The sequence below is a fragment of the Ambystoma mexicanum genome, chromosome 11, assembly GCF_040938575.1.
Source record: "Ambystoma mexicanum isolate Mex_15411 chromosome 11, UKY_AmexF1_1, whole genome shotgun sequence".
Classification (NCBI taxonomy): Eukaryota; Metazoa; Chordata; class Amphibia; order Caudata; family Ambystomatidae; genus Ambystoma; species Ambystoma mexicanum.
Genome location: NC_090934.1, coordinates 1,197,208,241 through 1,197,231,613, shown reverse-complemented (window position 1 = coordinate 1,197,231,613; position 23,373 = coordinate 1,197,208,241). Strand labels below are relative to the sequence as shown.

Genomic DNA, 23,373 nt, shown 5'->3' with positions numbered 1-23,373 from the left:
TGAAATGGAATGCAAGTGGGGCTGGAAGAGAAGAGAAGACCAATCGGAACCAGACTTACCCAAAGCCCTCTGCAATGCCAAGGCTCTGAGGCTCTCACAGACCCCCAATCTCAGCAAAGTGAACGGTCCAACAAGAGGTGATGAGCAAGAACGACTTAATGGAACATGCGAGGACTGCTCCATAAGATCTGCAGGAACGAATCACAAAGACGTCTTTCACTGGCATCACGACAGTCAATGAGAGACCTATGACATTGCGCTGTGAAGTTCTTGGGCACTGAGCTAGCTTTTCTAGATGCCGGTTTTCAAAGGTGAGCTCCATCTTCTGATGAGACCTGAGCAGGAGTGAAGAAACATCAGTCAAGGTTAACTCTTGTGGTGCCTTGAATGAGCACTGATGCCTGTGGAGTCATTGGTCTGCATGCAAATGTTGGCGGATTCCTTACACATAGGATGTGGCACCAAATTAACCCATAGGCCTCCCATGAGGCACGTTTTGACTAAGTACCTATTTTAACTACATTTGGTATCAACTTCTCCAACCTACTTGTAAAAGGTAGGAACATTGTATTGACTACAGAACTAGGCTGTGTACCTGTTCCATTAGGCAACTTTCCTTTTTGCGCTTTGGACCTCTGCAGTACCTAACTGGAACAGAGTGTATTTGAGGCACAAAAAACCTGAGGCTAAGGTCTTCACTGGGGCACATACGGGTCTTGTCCCTGTTGAGACTTGTTAGGGCTCAATTTAATTTTTGGGGTTCTTCTTCTGCACTCTGTGGGTCTCCTAAATCTTTTTCGCTGACTTACATGGCTTTTTACTCTTTCTGTGGTGAAGAGGCCTACTACAGAAGTCTCCCCGCCACTGAATCACTTTTTCTTGTTTTGCTCCCTTTCTAGTCCATATGCCTAGTGTGACAGGGGTGCCTGGGAGTAGGCTAGTGGCAGCAATGCTTTTGTTTTGGTTACACCAAGGTTGTAGACCTTTTTTGCTGCTTTAGTATCCCAATTAATCCATATGCTAGCCCTTGGGGTTGTAATGAATTTTTAAGTCCTGCTCTCAGCCCTTTTGTTGTGTGGCTTTTTGTAGACTGTTTGGACCAGGAGGCATGGCCAGAATGAGTGTTTTTTTGACGTAGGTGTGTCCTGGACCCACAAAGACGCACTCAGATTTGGTTTGGACCAGTCCAAATTGGTTTTAAAGTCCCAGATATCCCAACGTCTACATCCTTTGTGGAAATGCTTGTTTTTTAGTGGCTGCCCAAATTGTCTGGCTCTCAAACCTTTGTGCGATAAATGGAGTGCGATTGGTGGGCTGGCTTAGTCCAGCCCCTGAACGAATATGTAGCGGTTGGAGACCCTTTTCATTCCTTAGCACCATTTCTGAGCTCGCCTGAAGACTGCTGCTAAAGGTCCTGATGTGGCAATGCATGGGTGCCTCTCGTCTTTTGAGCTTGTGCGTTTTCCTTCCTGGACTGTTGAAACCCCCTGCTGGTCTCCTCCTTTCTTTTTTCCAGTCTGCCTTACTGGTGCGATTGGCTGTCCTTGATGAGCTGTTCCTCGCCTGTAGTTGCTCTGCCGGTGGTAACATTCTGCTGTACCAAATAACTAAAGGATGGATCTCTCCTTGCTGTATTGGAATTCTAAGTGGCTGGTAACGGCTTCACCTTGGCTCTGTTTGAAAAGGGCAGTACCCTAGCCTTGTATAGAGGGGATGGCAACCTAGGGTGGGAGGCCTACCAGGGAGAAATCCAGATCCAGTCCTTCACTTGAGGAGGATGGTGGCAGTTGAGAGGGCCCTAATTCCTGCCCCCCTTGTCGCCGCCTGTTTATGTGCAGTAAGTCGTTGTCTCACACCATGCCTCCTGAACAAGATGCTTGCTTAATTCTTTCCATCTTTCGTAGAGTCAACATACCAGACCCCTGGCAATTTAAGAAATGCAAGATTCACTGATGCAGGCCTCTTCAGGACACTTCACAGGATGGGGGGGAAGGCAAGTGCCAGCGACGGCCACCACACACAGACGACAGCAGGCGTTCTTCCAGTCACCGTTGAAGAAGATTCTCTAGGACAGGATCCCATGAGGTTGGGACTGTGAAGCTCACAGTGAATGTGACCACCAAAGCTCCATGTGCAATCACGATACGGCAAAGCTTCTGCCGAGGTAGCCCACAAGAGAGTTGGTCAGTTCACTGATTGGTCCAGGGACACTTCTGAAGGCTCAGGACAGCTGGATCCTCAAGAAGGCATTGAGACTAGTTGGTCCCACTTGTACAAGGGCTGAAGCACCGGTCAGAGTTTTTTTGGAGATCGGCTAATCCAACAGGGCTTCACCGGGTCAGACACAGGAAGGGATGCCAGTCCTCCAATTCTTCAGATCTTCAATTGGCTGTTCATCTAGGAGGGATTCTTGGCTCCAATGCTGATCTGCAGAAATGGCTGCATGAGTCCTCTTCATATCCAAAATCCAAGCCCACTGGTAAAGATCTGCATCATTCAAACAGCCAGTAGTTGTCCAATCAGAGGAAACTATTGGTTTCACTCTTTTGCCACTCCTAGTCTCTCTGGCGCTGCAGATGTGGAATGGACTAGACCATCTCACCCGCTTCCTGGGCCACACCACAGAAAGACAGCACTAGCCCGCGAAAGCAGCAGCCAGGTTTAGCAGCAATAACGGTAAATGCTAATGTGCACACCAAAAAGAATGCAAAAATTGTAAAACTGTATCTGCTGCCACCAGTTTGTTTTTAGGCACATATACAAGTAACCAAAAATCCCCAGTGTAAAAAGCTAGGATGATAAAAAAAAGTATCCTCATTGCACTGCATCGCAACATGCTGTGTGCAAAGTTAAAAAGATAGAAAAAAGGTAAACGATAAAAGGGAAACATTTCCCAGTACTGATAGTTTAAAGGACCGATCAGTTTCCCCATAACAAATGGGCAATAGGCAGGGGGAGTGAAACTGAAGGCTTTACTTCCCCACAGAAAGTCAAAACCGGTCACAAAACAAAGCAAGAAGATTGGGGGTCCATAGATACTATAGAGGGAAAGTTGCCAAAAGAGAAATCTTTCCTGACAGTGGAGGCAAGACCTTGGGAGTAGGAGACATCAGAGGGACAGAGGAGGAGGAAGAGAGTAGAGGTTGGTGGAGTTTATGGAGGAGAGTAGTAAGAGGAGAATAGCCAATGAGTGAGAAAGCAATACATGGGCATAATAGAAAGAAGACATAGTTGGACAGAGTGTCTGTAAGACACAATCCCATACCCCCTTGAACACTGACCACTGGACCGAGTAGGGACAGTTCAGGAAGTCTGAGGGTGTTTTAGGTAGAAAAGGCATACCGTCTCACTTCTATTTCAAGTGCGATCTTAGACAGTAGGAGTAACTCATTAGTATCTAAAAACTGGGAATAGAGACCCCTGGGTTAGAGAGGGGGTACTTTTTAAGGAGAGGGGTGGGGAGAGGGAGCGAGAGGGAGAGATATTATGAAGGGGTTCCGCACTCTAGGTAATATTTATATGGTTTTTCTGGGAGAATTTTCCCATGATCCGGACTTTAAAAACTGCACCTTTCTGGAGGGTTATGTTTGATGGCAAATACCTCCCACCTAAATATGGCCTTGTTTAAGTTGTGGCAAAATACAGTGAGTACCTTAGATTGTGACTTTATGAAATTAGGCATGGGCTCTAGAAATTGGCCAGGGAACAAAGGGCTGTCTGAATGGTTTAAATGATGTGCCATTTAGGACTATTAAGTGTCTATTGATTTTACTGATTGATAAAGGAGTGTATATCACAAAATTTTATGGAGGTAATTGTAGGGTAAGGGTTTGTAAGTAATTTAAATGAGATAAAGTGTTTGTTATATACCATGTACTAGCAAAAAGTACCAGTACTCTACACAGGTTCTGTAGACGGACATGATGGCACTCATCAATTGTTGAAAATCAGTGATTCTGTACGTCGCTGTTCTGAATCGCTTATCACTTGATGGGCCTTGAACTCTGAAGTAAATCGGACTGAGAATGGGCACGTGTGACTGGCCGACATACCCGGGAGCAGACATGGAGGGGGGGGGCTAGAGTTGACATGCTGCAGCATACTGGATCCTTCTGTGCACTCTCCTCACCTGTCGCCTCACCTTGGTGTAGTGCAGTGTGTTGCGCTGAAAATATCTTGGAAACGGTGCGTCCTAGGGCCTTGAAAGGTGGGTTTTGAGTGCAGAACCTTTGGGTTGTGTTCCTTGTATCGAGACACTTAAAATGAGCTTTGTCCGGTCCTTCTACGACCACATTGATGGTTCGCAGATTTCAGGCAACCATCTCATGTGTGAAGGGGCTGAAATCCGGGGAAAGGAGTGGGGTGTCCAAATGTCATGTAACCATTTATGTCCACAGGGTCCTAACAGGTAATTTTGCAAATTTTGGTGCAGATTGTTGGAACAGTGTGGATTTGTATAAGGAACAAACAGCTTTTCTGCTTCATATAATAGATAATTTATGAATTTGAGATTTTTATTGAAATGGATATGTTAGAGTAGATTTCCTTTTTGTGTGACATTATCGCCACCTGTGAGTCCCTCAGCACATTTTTCTGGACTCTTATCTAATTCTCCTGCGTGAGTGGGAACCTTTTTCTACACTAGACCATTCACTCAGGTTCTCCAGCATTGGATCTTTCATGGATTCACATGCTTAGAATATTCCCCGTCGTCAGACTGGGACCCCTCGGTACACCTATATAGCCTTTTCCAATAGGAAAACTTCCGACACTTTTGTGTCCTATCTACGTCCTTTTAGGACCCACCTACGCATGCTCCGCAGGCCTTCCCAGTATGAGGCCCGCCCCCGCGGCTCCCCTTCAGATTTCAACCGTCTCCAAAGTAGTGGGATCTCCTCGCGTTGTCTTACTATTTTGTACAAGGTTGCATTACTGGAATTTGAGTACAGAAAATGTCATCTGTTTCAGGAAAAGCGCTGTGCCGCCCATTCGCGACGTGCGGCTTGAAAAAAGTTTACGAGGGGGACGGACATATGGATTGTATATATTGCCTCCACCCTCATCATTCGGCGGATAACTGCGACATATGCAAAGGGTTTTCTCAAAAAACCCTAAAAGACCGCAGTCGACGACTGGTGGCATGGCTGAATGATGGAGTGGGGGCATACCCCCCTTCGGAGGTAGGCTCCACACAATCGGCGAAAACATCACGCCACGCTACCTCGTCGGAACCACCGGCGAAGAAATCTCGACCGACCGAAAAAGAGTAGTCTGGAAGTCACTCAACGAGAGACTCCTCGTCAAAGAAATCATCTTCATCAAAAAAGCATGAAAAAGAAAGGAAATCCTCCTCGGGCGATCATCATAGATCGACCACGAGTCGAGAGTCGAGTAAAAGCAAGCAAAGTGTGGAAAAGGTGGGACCGGCAAAACCACCTGCTAACTCACCGTCGTCGACGGCGGCCCAGTCATCGGCCTCCATCCTGCCACTTACGCAGGTGGCATCCACCGCACCGACAACGACGTCGACGATGGCCTCGTCGACGGGGGTTCTACAGGAGGCCTGGAGGCCTGAAATTTTTGATCCGATCCCCCCGGATACTTTACTACAAGAACAGGCTGTGTTGCTGTCCTCGGAGGACGAGAATGAGAGAATAGCCGGCCCAGCAGACCTAGGGCTACGAGTGGCCGACAAGTCGTCGACGAGGGGATCCGTTATACCGGTATCTGCCCCTCTTCTCAATCCTCAATCTGTTTTGTCGTTGGAAATTCTGTCCACGCTTCAGTCGCTGTTACAGTCGTTGGACCAGAGACTATCTCAGGCAAACCTACCACAGGCACCCGTCGACGAGCCGGGCCCGTCCCGTCAACCGACGCACCTACGCACGCCAATCTCAGCGCTAGCACAAGAGGAAGGTGAGCTGCCAGATTCGGAGTCAGACAGAGGAGCCATGTTGGATGTCTCATCATCCCCCTCCAGGGATCCAACCTGGGAGTCAGAGGTGGACTTGGAAACCCCTAGAAGCCCAGCTCACCCGTCCCCTCCGGACGACATTGCGTCATTCCAGTCTATGATGGAGAAGGCATGCAAAGAATTTGGTTTGTCCCAGGAAGAACAGAAAAAGGACTGTTTTTTGTTCGACCACATGGGAAAGAGAAGGAGGTCTGTGTTCTCGATACCAATACTAGACCATGTATGGAAAGAGGGGTTGCAGACAATGCGTCACCCGTTTTCAGAACCGGCAGTGAAAGGACGCCTGGAAAAAAAGTTTAAGGCTCCAGAGTCTACCCCCAAGTGTTTATCCTCCCAACCAACGCCAGACTCGGTGGTGTCGGCGGCAGCGGCGAGGAAGGCAAAGGCCCAGCACAAGTGCGCGGCGACTCCTGAGAACGAAGCGAGACGCCAAGATGCCTTTGGCAGAAAAGTGCTATCCGTGGGAGCGACCACAGTAAAGGCCGCAAACTCTCTGGAAATTGTTGCCAGATACGATAGGGAGATGTGGCACAGGCTAGCTCCGTTGCTTGATCATCTTCCGGAAGAGCATAGGAAGGCAGCGATGTTACTCGTCCGAGAAGGTGAGGAAGCCTCAAATCACGCAATAAACATTGCGGTGGACCTCGCGGAGTCAGGCTTCAAGCAAGTCAATAATGGGGTCGTATTACGTCGACAGTCATGGCTTAAGTGTACCTGCTTCAAGCAAGTCAATAATGGGGTCGTATTACGTCGACAGTCATGGCTTAAGTGTACCTGCTTCAGACCAGAAGTACAATACAAAGTTTTAGATATGCCCTTTGAGGGAGACCTTCTTTTCGGTGAGAAGGTGGACGAAGCCCTAAAGGGAATGAAAGAGGACTCAGACACGGCACGTTCTTTGGGTGCCCTCCAGAGTGGCAGAAACTACAAGTCTTTTCGTCCCTTTAGAGGGGCTTCAGGTAATTCAAGATTCTCTGCATCTGGAAACAGATCCTTTGGCAGATCAGCTTACCCCTCCCAGGGATACAGACGTGCCTCCCAAACGGCAAACCGTCGCCGGAACTTCCAGACTTCCAGGAAAAGACCATCATATCCGTCGTCGTCGAGAGACAAGCAAAATAAAGATCAGCAGTGACATACAACACACCGTTCTGGGGGGAAGAGTTTCAGCATATGTTGACGAATGGGAACGAATAACGACGGATCAATGGGTGCTGGATACTATAAGAAACGGACACTCTCTACAATTCAAACGCAGCCCTCCGCAAATTCCACCTGCGTTCACCGCTCATTCCCATCTGAAGATACTGCAACAAGAGGTAACACTCATGTTAGCAAAGGGCGTGATAGAATTAGTTCCAACATCACAGAGAGGTCAAGGAGTCTACTCAAGATATTTCGTCGTAAAAAAGCCGAACGGCAAATGGCGTCCCATTTTAGACTTACGCGATCTCAACAAGTCTTTAAAGAGCCTGAAATTCAAGATGCTCACTCTGCAGGAAGTGATCCGCGATGTTCAAGAGGGGGATTTTCTAGAGTCCCTGGATTTACAGGACGCGTATTTCCATAGTCCAATGTGTCGGAAACACAGAAAATTCCTAAGATTTGTAATAGGGCGGACTCGCTACCAATTCACGGTTCTTCCTTTTGGGCTCAAGACCTCCCCCAGAATGTTCACGAAATGCCTGGCTCCTGTAGCGGCCTGGCTAAGGAAGCAAGGCCACCACGTATACCCATACCTCGATGACTGGCTGGTAAGGGGATCCTCCCCGGCGTCGACCAACACAAGTTTACAAGCCACCATGCAGCTTCTACAACAGCTGGGATTCGCCATAAACTTTGAAAAATCCTCTCTGCAGCCATCGAGATCGCTGGTATTCCTGGGGGCACAGTTCGAGACCCAGTTAGGACTAGTCAAACCTTCTCTCGACAGAACCTCAAGACTCAATCAACAAGCATGCCGACTACGGCGAAACACCAAGATCTCAGTGAGAAAATACGTTTCGGTCCTAGGGGCCATGGCATCCTGCATCCATCTGGTGGAAAACTGTCGCCTATTCATGAGGCCAGTCCAGGAATTCCTCGCGGACCGATGGACGCAGGCTCAAGGATCGTGGTCAGACAAGATAACCATCGACGACGACAAGCTGCTTCGGACCCTTCAGTGGTGGCAGAGTTTCCACAATCTGAACAACGGCGTACCCCGACAGGAGCCGGAGTTTCAGCGAACCATAGTCACGGATGCGTCCCTAACCGGATGGGGAGCTCACATGGGTGCTCTCCAAACGCAAGGTCGCTGGTCTCCAACGGAGTCACTCCTACACATAAACGTGTTAGAGCTCAGAGCAGTACGATGGGCCTTGAAGGCATTCCTACCACACATCAGGGGCTCGCGAGTACGAATACTGACCGACAATACAACGGCCATGTTTTATCTGAGGAAACAAGGACGGACGCGATCAAGAACTCTTTCCATAGGAGCCCAGAAAACATGGCATTGGGCATTAAAGCACGAAATTTCCATCGTGGCTCACCACCTTCCAGGAGTGAAGAACTCCCAAGCAGACTCCCTCCGCAGAAGCATGGCCCAGATACACGAGTGGGAAATAGACACAGTTCACTTGATGAAAGTGTTCGAGAAATGGGGTCACCCCCCTCTGGACGCCTTCGCGACCAAAGACAACACGAAATGCGAGCAATTCGCAAGCAGATGGCCTCAAGAGGGCTCCAGGGGGGAGGCATTCTCCTTCCCATGGACGGACATGTTCCTCTATGCTTTTCCCCCGTTCCCCCTCATACGGAGGACAATACAGTGGATACGCAGATACAATTGCCGGGTAATTCTAGTGACACCATACTGGCCAAGGCAACCGTGGTTCTCCGACCTGCTTCACCTGTCGCTGGAACATCCCATAGGGTTTCCCAAAGCCCCGAACCTACTATCCAGGGAAAAAGGCACGGTGTGGCATCACGACCCGGACAGTCTCAACCTTACAGCCTGGCTCCTGACTTTTCGGAGTTCGGTGCCTTAGACGTTTCGGAGGATTGTCAAAAGATTCTGCAAGCGGCTAGAGCCCCTTCTACAAACAAATCCTACTCCTATAAGTGGCGGAGGTTCTGTGAATGGTGTAGGGGACAACAGGGCCTACTACCGTTGTCGGTGACGCCGGAACAAGTCCTACCTTACCTGCTCCTCTTAGCGGAGAGGGGATTATCCTTCACGTCGATAAAGGTGCACCTGGCGGCCATCTCGAGGTTCACAAGGAAAAGGCAGTCGTCTCCTGTATTAAGCGACAGACTTGTAAAACACTTCATGAGGGGTTTATTTCGAGCTTTTCCCCCGGAAAAACGTTTCCCCCCGACTTGGAGTCTCAACACAGTGTTGGCAGGCTTAATGAAACCGCCTTTTGAGCTTATGGCCACGTCCGACATAAAATTCATTTCGTGGAAGTTGGCATTCTTGATTGCTATCACATCAGCTAGAAGAATCTCGGAACTGCAAGCGCTGGTCGTAGACCCGCCATACCTAAGATTCTTTAAGGACAAAGTAGTCCTGGCAACTAATCCTATGTTCGTCCCAAAAGTTCCGACAGTGTATCACAAACACTCGTCCATTGTTCTCCCTACTTTCTTCGCCACACCATCATCGGCAGCAGAAAAAGCTCTTCATACCCTGGACGTTAAGAGGGCTCTGAAATTTTACCTACATCGTACACAGGAATTCAGGTCTACTAGACAACTGTTCGTCGCGTATGGTCCGTCGACAAGAGGAAAAGCAATCTCTAAACAAGGATTGGCTCGATGGGTCTCATCGACGATTGCGTTTTGTCACTCTAAGCCCGGAAGGCCACTGCAAGAACATCCTAGAGCCCATTCTACAAGATCGATGTCCTCCTCAACAGCTTTATGGGCAGGAATTCCGTTGACGGACATATGCCAAGCTGCGGCATGGTCAGTGCCCCACACGTTTACCCGCCACTACTGCCTTGTCAGGCAGCATGCGGACGAGGTGCAGATGGGAAGAGCTGTCCTGCGCCATCTGTTTCAGTAAGGTAAGCTCCACGCTGTGGAGAATATGTTGTCTACCTTTTAATGACAGTTTATTTTATGTGGGTTAGGTTATTTCAGGTAACTTATTCCTACTGTACATATGCATTATGTAGTATGTTGAGGATATATTACATTACATTCTCACCGCCGTCTCAAGTGTTACTGCTATACAATCTATTCTAAGCATGTGAATCCATGAAAGATCCAATGCTGGAGAAGGGAATAGTTTCTTACCTGTAACTCCATTTCTCCAGCATTGGTATCTTTCATGGATTCACATGCGCCCGCCAACCTCCCCGGAATGTAATGTATTTGATTGGTAAGTCTAACCCTTCCTACTTTGGAGGGGCCGAAATCTGAAGGGGAGCCTCGGGGGCGGGCCTCTTATACTGGGACGGCCTGCGGAGCATGCGTAGGCGGGTCCTAAAAGGACGTAGATAGGACACAAAAGTGTCGGAAGTTTTCCTATTGGAAAAGGCTATATAGGTGTACCGAGGGGTCCCAGTCTGACGACGGGGAATATTCTAAGCATGTGAATCCATGAAAGATACCAATGCTGGAGAAATGGAGTTACAGGTAAGAAACTATTCCCTTCTCTGGAGTGATATTCATGTTTCCTTCTATCTTCTTCTTCACACTACTTATATTGTGGAAGTCTGACAGGCAGGTATTGTTCTTTTGTGTCTTGGTACTTTTTAAGGTATGAGGGTGGTGGTTTACCTTACATAAGTACATGTTAGTACTCTCTGGTAGAGGGGAAGAAAGGATGGGTTTTGGGAAAGAAGGAATTTGTGAGATAGGGAGAGACATACCGTGTTCTCTTGGTATAGTCGTCCCATGTCCCATAAGGGGATGCCCGCCCATGTGATCCACAACCTGTGGACCCTCCCCAGCCCCAAGGGGGAATATTGGACTTTGGCTGCACCGCCCTGTGCCCATGAAGAGGGTCTCTCCCTAGGAGAGAAGGGACGACATCTGAAGATTTGTCACACATCCCATGAACAGCTGACACCTTCCTGGGCTGCAAACTCCCAATATCCTGAGACCTGTGCCATTTTGCCATTTTGCAGTGCAACGTCTTGCAAATCGCGGTTTCGTCTGCATCCTTCTGGGCCTGTCGTGACTCTCTTCCGCTCCTAGATGTCCCCTCAACTGAGTCATGGACCGAGAAACCGACAACCGTCGGTGACCCGATGCATGTGAAGGACTTTAATGCACCAGTGCGGCAAAAGATCCACTGCTGGACGTCCCACTGCTCGAGTGCATCCGTCTGTTTCCTCCAAAGTTCCTTCAGCCACCCAGGCCCAGAAATCGAAACCAGGGACAGCTGTTGCCTCACCTTAGGGACCAGCCTGCTGCATCAAGTCCTTCATTGCAAAGGTCCTGTCCCGAGCCTAGGTACTTGATAAGCAAAATGTTACTCACCTGCACGACCTGAAAAAACCTTCATAGACTCTGCTCTGTCTGCTATTTACCTACTTCTTTCCTCCTCAACCCTTGGTCACTGGACTCCTGTGCCCCTTTTGACTCTGTGAGCCTCACTTAGAATAGGGATAGACTTTTAGAGATTGATTAAGCAGGGGTTAAGTGAAGTTGCAGAGTTGATCTGATGTTTGCTATTAAGTATCAATACTTTCACTTTGTGTAGCTTTACATTTGATTTAAAGTGTGCTACCTTTTATTCTACTGTGATATTAATGGGTGAATAGTACTTACCTTACTTTTACAAACCTAGTGTATTTAAAATAAATCCCTATTTTTATATAACTTGTAGTGTCAGTATTTCTTTGAAATTAGTGTATGCTCCAAGTACTTTGTGCCTCACTAGATCGCTTCTCGGTCCTAGACTAATCCTGGCTGCTCTGCCATTGCTACCAAACCTTGGGTGATACAGGCCTAAACTGTCACTTAAGGTAGGCTTTTCCAAGTTCTGTCAAAGACAGCAAAACTCCCTAACAGATATATTTATATGAACGATTTGAAAGGTTTTTGAACTAAACACATGAATAATAATAAAAAACACATTTCTTTTATTACGGTCTAACAAAAAAAGAACTTGCCACAGCAATCTGGTTTCCGCCCAGGCCACGGCACTTAGACCTGAAAAACCATATGGATGATTTCAGGGACTCAGCCAAACCAGCTCTCCTTCTGCTCCTTGGCCTATCGGCAGCTTTTGAATTGGTGGACCATAACACTCTTTGCCACCATCTCTCCTCTGCGGCTACTTCTCCCCATCAGCCGTAACCTGGATTACCTCCTTTCTCCAGGAAAGAGTCATGAGGGTCTTCTCCACTGAAGCCTGCGCTCACCCAAGCACCATCAATTGTGGAGTCCCACAAGGATCTTGAATCTCTCCGACCCTGTAAAGCCTTTTCACGAGGCCTCTCTTCAACATCTTGGATGCGCTAGGCATTTCCTACACAAATTATGCCGATGATACGCAGGTCCTCATCCCCCTCGCTGGCAATTATGCTAATCGGTTCACCGGCCATACTAAAAACGTTCAACAAACAGTACAGCTCTTTTGTGGTTGACGGCACCAAAATCCCTGTCTCCCCAGCGGTCAAAACCCTGGGGGTCTACTTAGATTCCAACCTATCTATGGTCAGGTAGGTAAAAGCTATCGGCGGCAGTTTACCACTCCAAACTACTCAACGCTGCAAGACCCTTCCTCTCGGAGCAGAACTGCCTCACTATAGCAAGAGCAATAATTGGGTCCAGGCTAGATTATTGTAATGCTCTCCTAGCTGACACCTCTGTGAAAAACATCTGTAAACTACAGACAGTTCAAAACAATGCCCTTAGGGCCACCACCGGCATCTCCAGAAGGGAACATATCTCTGAAACCGGGAAACTAGTTCACTGGCTTCCCATTTGAGAGCGTATCCTCTTCAAGATCTTGCCCTTACGCACAAGTGTGTCCACAATACTGTCTCTTGATACTTATCTCAGTGATTCGATAAACCCAGTGTAGTCCGGCCCACCAGGACAGCCTATGCCAATCGCCTCACCATTCCCAAGACCCTAAGGACTCGTGCAGGGGGCTCTAGCTTTCCAGTCGTGGCAGCTACCCACTGGAACTCTCTCCCTTGCCATCCCATCTCAGAAACCTGGACTCACACTTTGCCTTCAGGAAATCGCTAAAAACATTACTGTTTATATAGCTAGCCTATACTGTTGGTTCCTACTATCTGTACCATGAAGCTATTGTTTCCACCAATGTAACTCATAAATCTTCGATTATGTACTCTTGTAACACGCATGCTACACGCTTGTTGTTATCCAGAGCAAAGAATATCAATGTAACCTTAAGTAACCTTCATGAAACGGCGCCTTGATGCCTTTGGGGTGTTAGTGCGCTATACAAATAAAATAATGTAAAGCAATAAACTGGGCACAACAAGTTGAACAAATGGTTTATTGCTTGTAGGGATAAGCTGGGTAGTAGAGACCCCCAACCATCTGCACAAGTAGACTGACTCCTCAAAGAATAACATTCTAACACAAAGCTCAGGATTGCTCTGATGTCATCAATAGCTAGGATTCCATCAGTAGAACAAGGAATGGGAATCAGATAACACATTAACATATAATAGAAAAGACATCAACATAACACTCCCTTATCTGAACACCAAATTTCTATTTACACAAAACAATTTATAATACATGTAATTCGAACGATGACATTATATAGAGGAAAAAGGCGTCTGTTTGCTCAGCAATTTTACCTCCTCACCTTCGCAACCCTTGACAGGCTCCAGACCTGTCCACTCTCCAATTTCACAGAACGGTCAAAAACTTGTACAACCTTAACCAGATCCGAATACAACGGATCACCCTTTTTCTTTATAACAGCTTTCCTTATTCTATCTAGATCGCCCACTTCAACTATAGTCTTCTTTCTTGGAAATTTTTCATTAACTTTCTCAGCACACTTCCTCTTTCGTTCATCCATATTCCTTTTCACTTCATCCACCACCTCATCCTTTCTCTGGCCCGGCCTAACCAAGCTGGGGATAACATTGTGTTACTCCTCCGTCCTCTCATTAATTCAAATGGACTCACTCTTGTTTCGGCATTAGGAGCCATCCGCAACGCATACATTTGTTCCTTTACCGCAACTTTCCTGTCCAACCCACACGCATTGGCATTCCTAATACCCTCCATTATACAGCGGTTGACTCTCTCGATCATACCATTGGCTTGAGGGTAATACAATGCAGTCTTTTTATGCTTGATTCCACATCTGTACATGTAATCTTGAAAGAAACCTCCAGTAAACTGTGGACCGTTGTCCGTCAACACACTCCTTGGCAAGCCCTCTCTCTCAAATACCTCTTCCAGAAATGCTACAATAGATTGACCCGTGACTTCTCTCAATATTTTAAACTCCGTCCACCTTGAAAACATATCTACTATGGCCAACACAAACCTACCACGACCTCTGCCCATATCCACTGGGCCTAAGATATCCATGGCAAGGTCTTGCCACACACCCTTAGGACCTTCAACTCCTTTCACAGGTTGCACTACAGCAGATATGCTCTTCCCTGACTTTATGCAGTCTACACATCCTCCCACTGTTTTCTCAATCTCGCGGTCCATACCCGGCCACCAATAATCAGCCTTAATTACTCCCTTGGTTTTTATACGTACCAATATGGACTTGATGCGCAATAGCAATTTGTTTTTTTCTAAAACATACTCGAACAACAAGCTTATCCCATCGATATATTAGACCATTCTTCACAGATAATTCCTCTCTCACCTCCCACAAAGCCCGCTCTTCTCCAGATAACAATCTTTGCTCTGGCCAACCATCCTTGATAAAATTGGCTATCCGCCTCCACATTTCATCAGACAACAATGCTTCAACCCATTCTTCTTTGTGAAGTACACCTTCCACCGTAGCAAATACCATACTTTCAACTTCAACAGACTCCTTCTCATCTTCCTCATCACTAATCCTTACTCTAGATGCATGATCGGCCTGCAGATTGTCCTTACCGGCTACCACTTCAATGTTAAACTTGTGACATTGCAATCTTGTCACCCAACAGGCAACTCTCCTTGAAACTTTGTCCAACCCTTTGCTTTCAAATATAGCCTTCAGTGGCTTGTGGTCTGTTCTTAACACAAATTCCTGACCCCACACAAAGTTTTTCACTTTTTCAATACCCCAATGGCATGCCAAAGCCTCTTTTTCCAAAACCGAGTAGTTCAATTCAGGACCTCTCAACATGCGCGAGGCATGTAACACCACGGATTCTGCACCATCCATTCCCACTTGCGACATAACCACTCCAATACCAGTTTCACTCGCATCAACAGACAAGATTGTCCTTTTTTTAGTATCATACATGGCTAAGGGTTTTGCCATATCAATCTCAGACTTAATCTCAACAAATTCCTTTTCACACTCTGCATTCCAAACAAATTCCACTCTTTTTCTCAACAATGCTCTCAGCAAGGTAACCTTATCCGCATATTTTTCAATGAAACGCTGGTAAAACTCTATTGTCCCCAAAAATGAACGTAACTCTGCCTTATTCTTTGGAGACTCCATTCTTTTAATTCCATCTACCAACACTTTTTTGGGCCTTAAACCTTCCTCCGATATTTCGTGTCCTAAATACTCTACTACCTCTACTACTTGAGTAGAAAAGACACATTTCTCACTTCGTAAGGTAATACCTCGTGTTCTGAAAATTTCTAAAACCTTATTGAGTTTCCTTTTTAAATCTTCTTCAGTACTGACACAAACCAACACATCATCCTGGAAGCACCAAACATTGTTAATACCTTTGAATAATCCATCCATGACTTTTTGGAAAACTGATGAAGCTGATATTAATCCGAAAGGCATGCGCCGAAACTGGTAAATGCCTTCGTATGTGATAAAAGCCGTCAGTTTTCGTGACTCGGCATCAAGGTTAATCTGAAGATAGGCGCTCGCCATATCCAATTTGGCAAAGTATTTGGCATTTCCTATCCTAGACAGAAGTTCTCCCATATTTGGAAGGGGATGGCGGTCAGCAACCACACATCGATTCAATTCTCTTAGATCTATGCATACTCTCAAATCCCCACCGGACTTTTTCACAACAACCACGGGGGAAATCCATTCAACCGCCTTCGCTGGTTCAATAATGCCAGCTTTCTCCAGTTTCTCCAACTCCACTCTCACAGCATCACGCAATGACATCGGTAACGGTCTAAGTTTTGCTGCCACGGGCCTGGAACCCTCCTTCAGCACAATTTTGTGAATCATCCCTTTCAAACACCCAACGCTATTATTAAACACATCTGGATACTTGGCAATGAAACTTTTAGAACTATCATCCAAACTACAGTCCATGGATAGTTTTTTCTACATTTAACACTTGTTCTTTACTATTGGGATCTAATTTAATACATAGACCCTTTTTGTTCTCTCCATCCCAACAGCGTCTCACCCTTCTTGGTGATATATATTTTTCTGCACGTAACCCTGTCTTTAAATTTAAAAGTTGCAGGACGACATCCTACCACATCGATCCTACTGCCACTATAGGCCCCAGGTGTCTTGTCTGACGGGCTTAAATCGTCCATCCTACCTCCCAGCAAATTTTCATACACCACGTTTGACATCAAAGTGATTTTGGAACATGAGTCCGCTAGCATTTTAACTTGGCAACCATTCACTTCCACCCAAGCTGAAGGATGCTCGCATTCATCCATTCCGGAACATTGAACCATATTCACAGTAACAATTTCATTTTCTGAACCTTCATATTCATCTGAGGATGGCCCATCTGGCTCCTCAACCAACGTACCGCTCCTCCCAGCACCGACACTGTAATTGGCACAACAATTTGCAAAATGTCCTCATCTTTTACAGATGTTACATATAGCTCTTCTTCCAGGGCAGATCGGAGAATTAGATAGGTGGCGGGCACTCCCACACCTAAAACACAGGCGCTCCTTTCTCCTTTTTCCTACTTGTACATTTTCTTCTTGCACAGAATTATTTGCTATTTGGTTACCATTACCACCCTTGCTTTGATACATGTCAGTCGATTTGGCCGTTTTGCCCTTCTTTTTCTTTTGGTCTTTTACGGTTTCTATCCTCTTGTCACCTACTTTCAAGACCTCCACCTGTTGGACAGCTTTGGATTCTTTCACAGCAAGTTTTGCCACACGTTTCAAAGTATGCTCAATTCTTTTTGCAATCCCAATTACTTCATCTAAGCAAGGGTCATCTTTTAGCCACACTTCCTCTCTGATCCTGTCATTGGCACAATGTAACATGAACTGATCTCTAATATGTTCATCCAGACTTACACCAAATTTGCAGTTCAGCGATAAATGCCTAAGCGCAGTGATGTATTCCTCTACAGTTTCACCCTCATGCTGAGATCTCATACCAAAGTGATAGCGTTCCAACACAGTACTTAGCTTTAGTTCAAAATGTTTATCCAGTTTTGCCAATGCTGCATCAGAGTCATTCATACCTTCCTCAACATCCAGTTCGTTCAATTCAGGTAAAGTTTCAAAAATTCGCTGCCCCTCATACCCCAGAAGATGCATAAGCATAGCCAACTTTCTTTCTACTGACATGCCATTGCCACATGTGGCTTTCACATAATGGAGAAAACCTTTTTTCCAGGGCCCCAATTTAATTCTCGGGGGGCCCGGGGTCGGTAAAAACATCTGGGGACCCGGGATTCCGGATACAGCAATGGTGCCAATCCAAGTCTGTAGTGCGCTCCGAAATCAGCTACCAATCCACCAAAAGCGAAAAACAGAATGTCACTCACTTGCCACCTGCAGCCAACGTTTCAAAATATAAGCGCTCACCTCCTGTAAAAACACTGCTCTCCTCTTAACAATTCCACCATGTGATATCAAAACCAAACATGCGCAATATTGCTTGCAGGTCTCCAGAAGGTAAGCTCAGAGAAGGTTCAGCGCACTTTCCCTTCAGTCCAACGTCGTAGGCCAGGTCGGGGGGGGGGCAGCTCCTCACCCGTAGGCCTGGCGGTTGGAGGTCTCAGTCCGGCTCCAGCTCCTCAGCTCCGGATAACTACTCCCACTCCAGCTGCTGCTTTCCTCTTGCAGTACATCCCATCCTCGTTGCCAATGTAAAGCAATAAACTGGGCACAACAAGTTGAACAAATGGTTTATTGCTTGTAGGGATAAGCTGGGTAGTAGAGACCCCCAACCATCTGCACAGGTAGACTGACTCCTCAAAGAATAACATTCTAACACAAAGCTCAGGATTGCTCTGATGTCATCAATAGCTAGGATTCCATCAATAGAACAAGGAATGGGAATCAGATAACACATTAACATATAATAGAAAAGACATCAACATAACAAATACAAATAAAAATAAATAAATATGAAGACCAATGACATGCAATGGAATGGTGACAGATGTGTTCACAATGCTTTTATGATCTTTGTTGTGAAAAGTGCTGCTGTCCCATCCTTGCTGGTACAGATGTCCCTTAAGAATGGTGGAAATGCTAACATGCGCTATGGTGATAAACCTGTCCTTAACCGAAAAGATATATATGGGTGCAGCGGCAATCCTGAAACAGTGCTCAATTCACGACTTGATTCATCTCCTCTAGACTTATTTGGAATGTAACCTGGGCCCATAGGGGAAGGGGGTAGTGCGCGTTATCACGAGTTAGACCCCTAGCTGACGTGTTCTGCAGTAGACCTGAAACCCCATAATAGTGGTTTTGGGGTCTGAGCTCTGAACCCTGGAGGGGGCACACTTCAAGGGTCTGTGGAGCACAGTCTGGGTGATGCAAAATCTTACAAGCTGCTTATCTTGACCTTTTGTACCAGATTCCCCTGCTGCCTTTTACACACGTTATTTTCTCTGTACAGGAGTAATTTATCGATCCCATGTCTATCTTTGCTGTACCGGTCTCCACTTGCTCATAGGTCTTTTTCATCATTCCTATAAACTGAATTGTTTAGCATGCTTTTTGTATTACTGCATGGATTTGTCATGCTTCACAAGGTTCTACTAGTAGATTTGGTATTGTTGTATGGGGGAAAATTAACCTTTATCTTGATCCCAATCTGGTTCTATTTTCTGGCATCCTCCCTTGGATCAATCTCTACCAAGCTGCTAAATATTGGCATAAGTGGATGAATGGGCCATTGGCAAAGTTCTACCATGCCAGCATCTATTACTGCCAAAGCTGAGCTTTCTTAACTGCTTTTCAGCTCTGCAAACCCATCCATGCCCAGCTCCTGATAACTAAGCCGATCAATCCCCATGCCTAACATTGGCAATTTCAATTCCTGCCCATGCCAGTATCTGCATGTTTGCTTCCTATTTAGCCCCCTCCTGCCTGTGTTTTCTTTGATCCATTATTACTCCTTCTGCCCATCGTCCTTGTGCCTGATTCTCGCTATACCGCTTGTGTTTCAATACTTGGTGCTAGCTTCTTCTCAACTTCCCATTCAGGCTACCTTGCACTATATTCCCCGCTGCCTGTTCATAGCTCTCCCCATTGTGAGAAACCAGAAGGTGTCTCACCCACTAGTCCCCAGAGATCTGTCATCCAGGTGGCCAGGACACAGCCATCGCTTTTGGATCCATTTCCCGGTGGTGGACCAGTGCGGGAGGATCACCTGGGAGAGGGGTCTTGTGGGAGTGGGACACCGGATGGTGAGATGCGGTATCCCCTTTCCTGTAACACCTCTACCCCATCCTACCAGGGAGGATATTTAGGAACTCTACACTCCAACCCCCTTTACAACACTAACACTTTCACATGGACAGCCCACTATGAGAGAAAACAGACTTAACACCAGAGCAGTATACCTGAGGTGTCCCAATACAATGGTCAGGAAATTATTGACCATCACACACACCTGACTTCTGAGCGAGGCAAAGTACACGAGGAATCAGCAGTTTTGAGATGGCTGCTGAAAGAGAGAAGAAAGACAGCAAAACAGAAGGGGATCACAAGGAGGGCAGTTCCCTTGACCTTTTTGACAAGGAACCGTTACTGTCCAGAAACCTTGAGAATGGAAAGCGTAAGACCAGGAAACCAGGATGAAGAATCCTGCATTGTGTGTCGGAGATACCCGGGCCCCTCTCGCGGTAATCAAGCCGGGGAGAAGCACCAGCCACTGTGCTACAGTCTTTGGCTCCAAGAACAAAGCAGCATCAGTGAAATCAACACAGCCGGTGAGACCAATACAAGACCAGCCTGTGTTGAAGCAAAGGTTGCAAGCGGCAACATTGTATGGCGAGCACTGGAACAAACATTGTTTAAACGAGTGTGATAAGAGACGCAAGTAAAGTTGAACTGCTGATGAGTGATTGAACTTTAAAAGCAAGATACAATACCTTTGGCAGAGTGGTCTGTCACTGCGTGGGTGCTCAATCGAAGGTCTCTATACGGTATCCAGCTGCGAAGTGGCGAAAGTGAGAAAAAGGTTATATCAAGAAGAGAACAAGTAATTGTGAATCAAAGTGGTCCTGCGACGGGTCAAGCAAAATCCCACGCACATGCGAAAGTCTTTGATTTTTTTTGAGTAGAGAAAGTTTGAAAAAGTAGATAAATTTGTTCCGAGCCCGGCGGAGGGAGACCAATTGAATGTTTTGTGTTACAGTGAGTCTGAGCCCGGCGGAGGGGGATCCGGGTTGAACAGTAAATCAACCGAGAAGTTGTATATGTGAAATCCTAAGAAGAAAGGAACTTTAATGTGTGTCGTGTTGTATCAGGCTCTCTCTGAAATAAGCGACTTTGGCACAGAAGGCCCTGATGAGGTTTTGAACTGCATCCTTGTGCAAGAGAAGCAAGAGAATGTGCAGCTCGAGTGTGCCGCCTTGTTCCGTGCTGAAAACGTGGGGAAGGGAAGCCAACAGCTTCAATATCCTGACATATAATTTCTTGAACATTTCTTTTGCATAACATGGTTTCCCACACTATTTGTATTTAGAATTAACGATTGGCAATAGGTTTATTAGTATAGGCCCTTTTATTTTGACAGACTCGACTAGGACTGTGCTATTATTTGATGGTCGTAGCTTGCTCCCATCTTTAGATTTAGGATTAGACAGGCGTTTTTCAAACCCAATTGAAGTTCAATAAACACCCATGACCTGTATCACTTGTCTGTCTTACTGTTTTATACTATGCCTTCCTTATACCATGCATTGCCCGCTGGATCTGGGAACCTTCGCTTCTCTTTAGTAGGATTTCACGTCCCTTTGTTTCTCAATGTCTTTTCAAACAGTTCATAGTGGACATCCCTCAGCCAGGTTTACGTCTGTTAAAACTCTGTTTCTTGGGACCTTAGACTTTGCCCATCTTGGGATTTGTTTCAATGGTTTCTTCTCACTATGAGATTCACTTCCCTTTCTTTCACCTAATTTGTAGATCAAAGTCTTTCGATTGTACAGGGATTTTGCTTGACACTCAGTATGACCACATTTACCTATTTCGCTGTCTCTCCTATGGCCTGCAGGTATCTGTAGTTTCTCTCAGATGGGGATCGACCAGAGTCTCTTGAGTTAGCACCATCATGGTGCTGGTTTCCCTCTGCAGCTGGTCTCCCCTTAACACTCCACAGTTCCTCGAACTTGATTCAAAACTTGCCACTTTGCAATTATCTGTTAACACAGCCCATCTTTTTATCGGCTCTCCCCTCGACTCACCGGCAATGATGAACCGCTTGGCTTTCCTCTTCATTGGAGCCTGGGCCGGTACCACGGTCGCAGGACCTTCCCTCGCTCCTGCTTATCGTCATGTTTGCCCTGTGTACCGTTCACATCTGCTGCAAGTCACTTGTGCTATTGTTTGCGGTCTTAGGCTATTTTTTCCTCAAAGGTTCTGCGGGTCTGGGACAAAAAGGGCCAGGTCGCTTCTCTCCTTGCCACTCTTATTTATTTATATTTATATAGCGCGCAAGCAGCCCAGGGGCATTGAGGCGCTGTTACTTGCAATAACTTAGTTACATGGTACATATGATAGCGATTGTTGACACATTATGAATAGTACAAGAAATCATACTGTTACAAATATTGCATTTGGTCGTATATTACAACATATATGATAGGTATTCGTGCTGATGTGTCGGTTCTTATGTGAAGAGGGTAGTTTTGAGTGTTTTGCGGAAGGTGGTGAGGGAGTCCTCGCCACGGATAGTGGGAGGTAGGGCATTCCAGTGGGTGGGCGCGAGATAGGGGAAGCTGGATCCACCCGCTTTTACTCTTTTTACTAGTGACACAGAGAGCATGTACTCTCTCGATCCCTGCCGTCTTTCTCCTTGGTTTGAACTGCCGCACCTGATTAGCCATCTCGCCATGCTGTCCGCCCTGCTCGCCTTGCTTGTATTGTGCTCTTTTGCTCCACATTTTATCCCTATGGGGAAAAGAAAGGGCCGTTGTGTGTGTGATTCTGGTTAATTGCCCGACTCTCCCTGTCCCTTGTGTCAGGACATGTCGGGTAAACAGTTTCATTATAAGTCTGTTGTCTGTCACAATGTGAGGAAGTGTTCAGGGTGGAAAAGGAGGGTGTTAGAGTTCCTGAGTATCCTACAGAGCAGGATGGAGAAAAGGTATTGTAGGATTGTCCTGCGGGATATGATGGCAAAAGTTTACGAAATGGTCGAGAATGACCGGGATGGAGAACAGAATATGGGGATTGTGGGAATCGTAGTGTTCTGTAAATGCAGTATACTGGGGTTTCGGGAAAGAATCACTATAGGGACGTGAAGAAGAATGGGAAGGGCAATGATCGGGTGTATTCAGGTAGAGAACAGACAAACCGGGATTCTGGGATGGATAATCTTCAGGTGTAAGCCGGTTGGAAATTTTAAGGGATTGTTTCTGTACAGAGGGTTCATTGGATCTAAGAAGAACAGATTTAATGGCAGGAGGTGAGGCAAATGTGTTATAGCCTATAAAGGCCTCAAAGATATAATTTGCCGCTCCTTCTTCCTCAGCATAGTACCACGTCTCACCTGGAGCATTCTCCTGAGCATAACCCCAGGTTCCCCTATCCAGGTGATCCTCCTTCGCCCGTCCACCCCCAGGGTTGGCATCTGAGAGTGCCAGCCCTCCCCTGGCCACCTGAATAAGGGTTTCCCGAGGTCTACTTGGGAGAAAACCCTCAGGTTTCTCACACTTTGCTCTGGTAGCCTATGCCGAACTGATTTTATTTTCATTTATTTGCATTTGTAAAGCACCTAAGCCCATGGGCATCAATGCACTGTTGTGAACCTGTTACATGATACATATACTGGCAGAGACGGAGATAGCGTAAATTGGAGAAAAGGGGATATTAACAAAACATGGGAAGGGAGGGTGAGATTAAAAACAGAG

The 23,373-nt window shown here is 46.4% G+C and overlaps 1 protein-coding gene across 2 annotated transcripts in view; it reads left to right on the top strand.

Annotated features, from left to right (window-relative positions):
- The window catches only part of MAN2C1 (mannosidase alpha class 2C member 1), a 932,858-nt gene that overhangs the window by 370,089 nt on the left and 539,396 nt on the right, over nt 1-23,373 (top strand). The gene's annotated exons all lie outside the window — the stretch shown is intronic.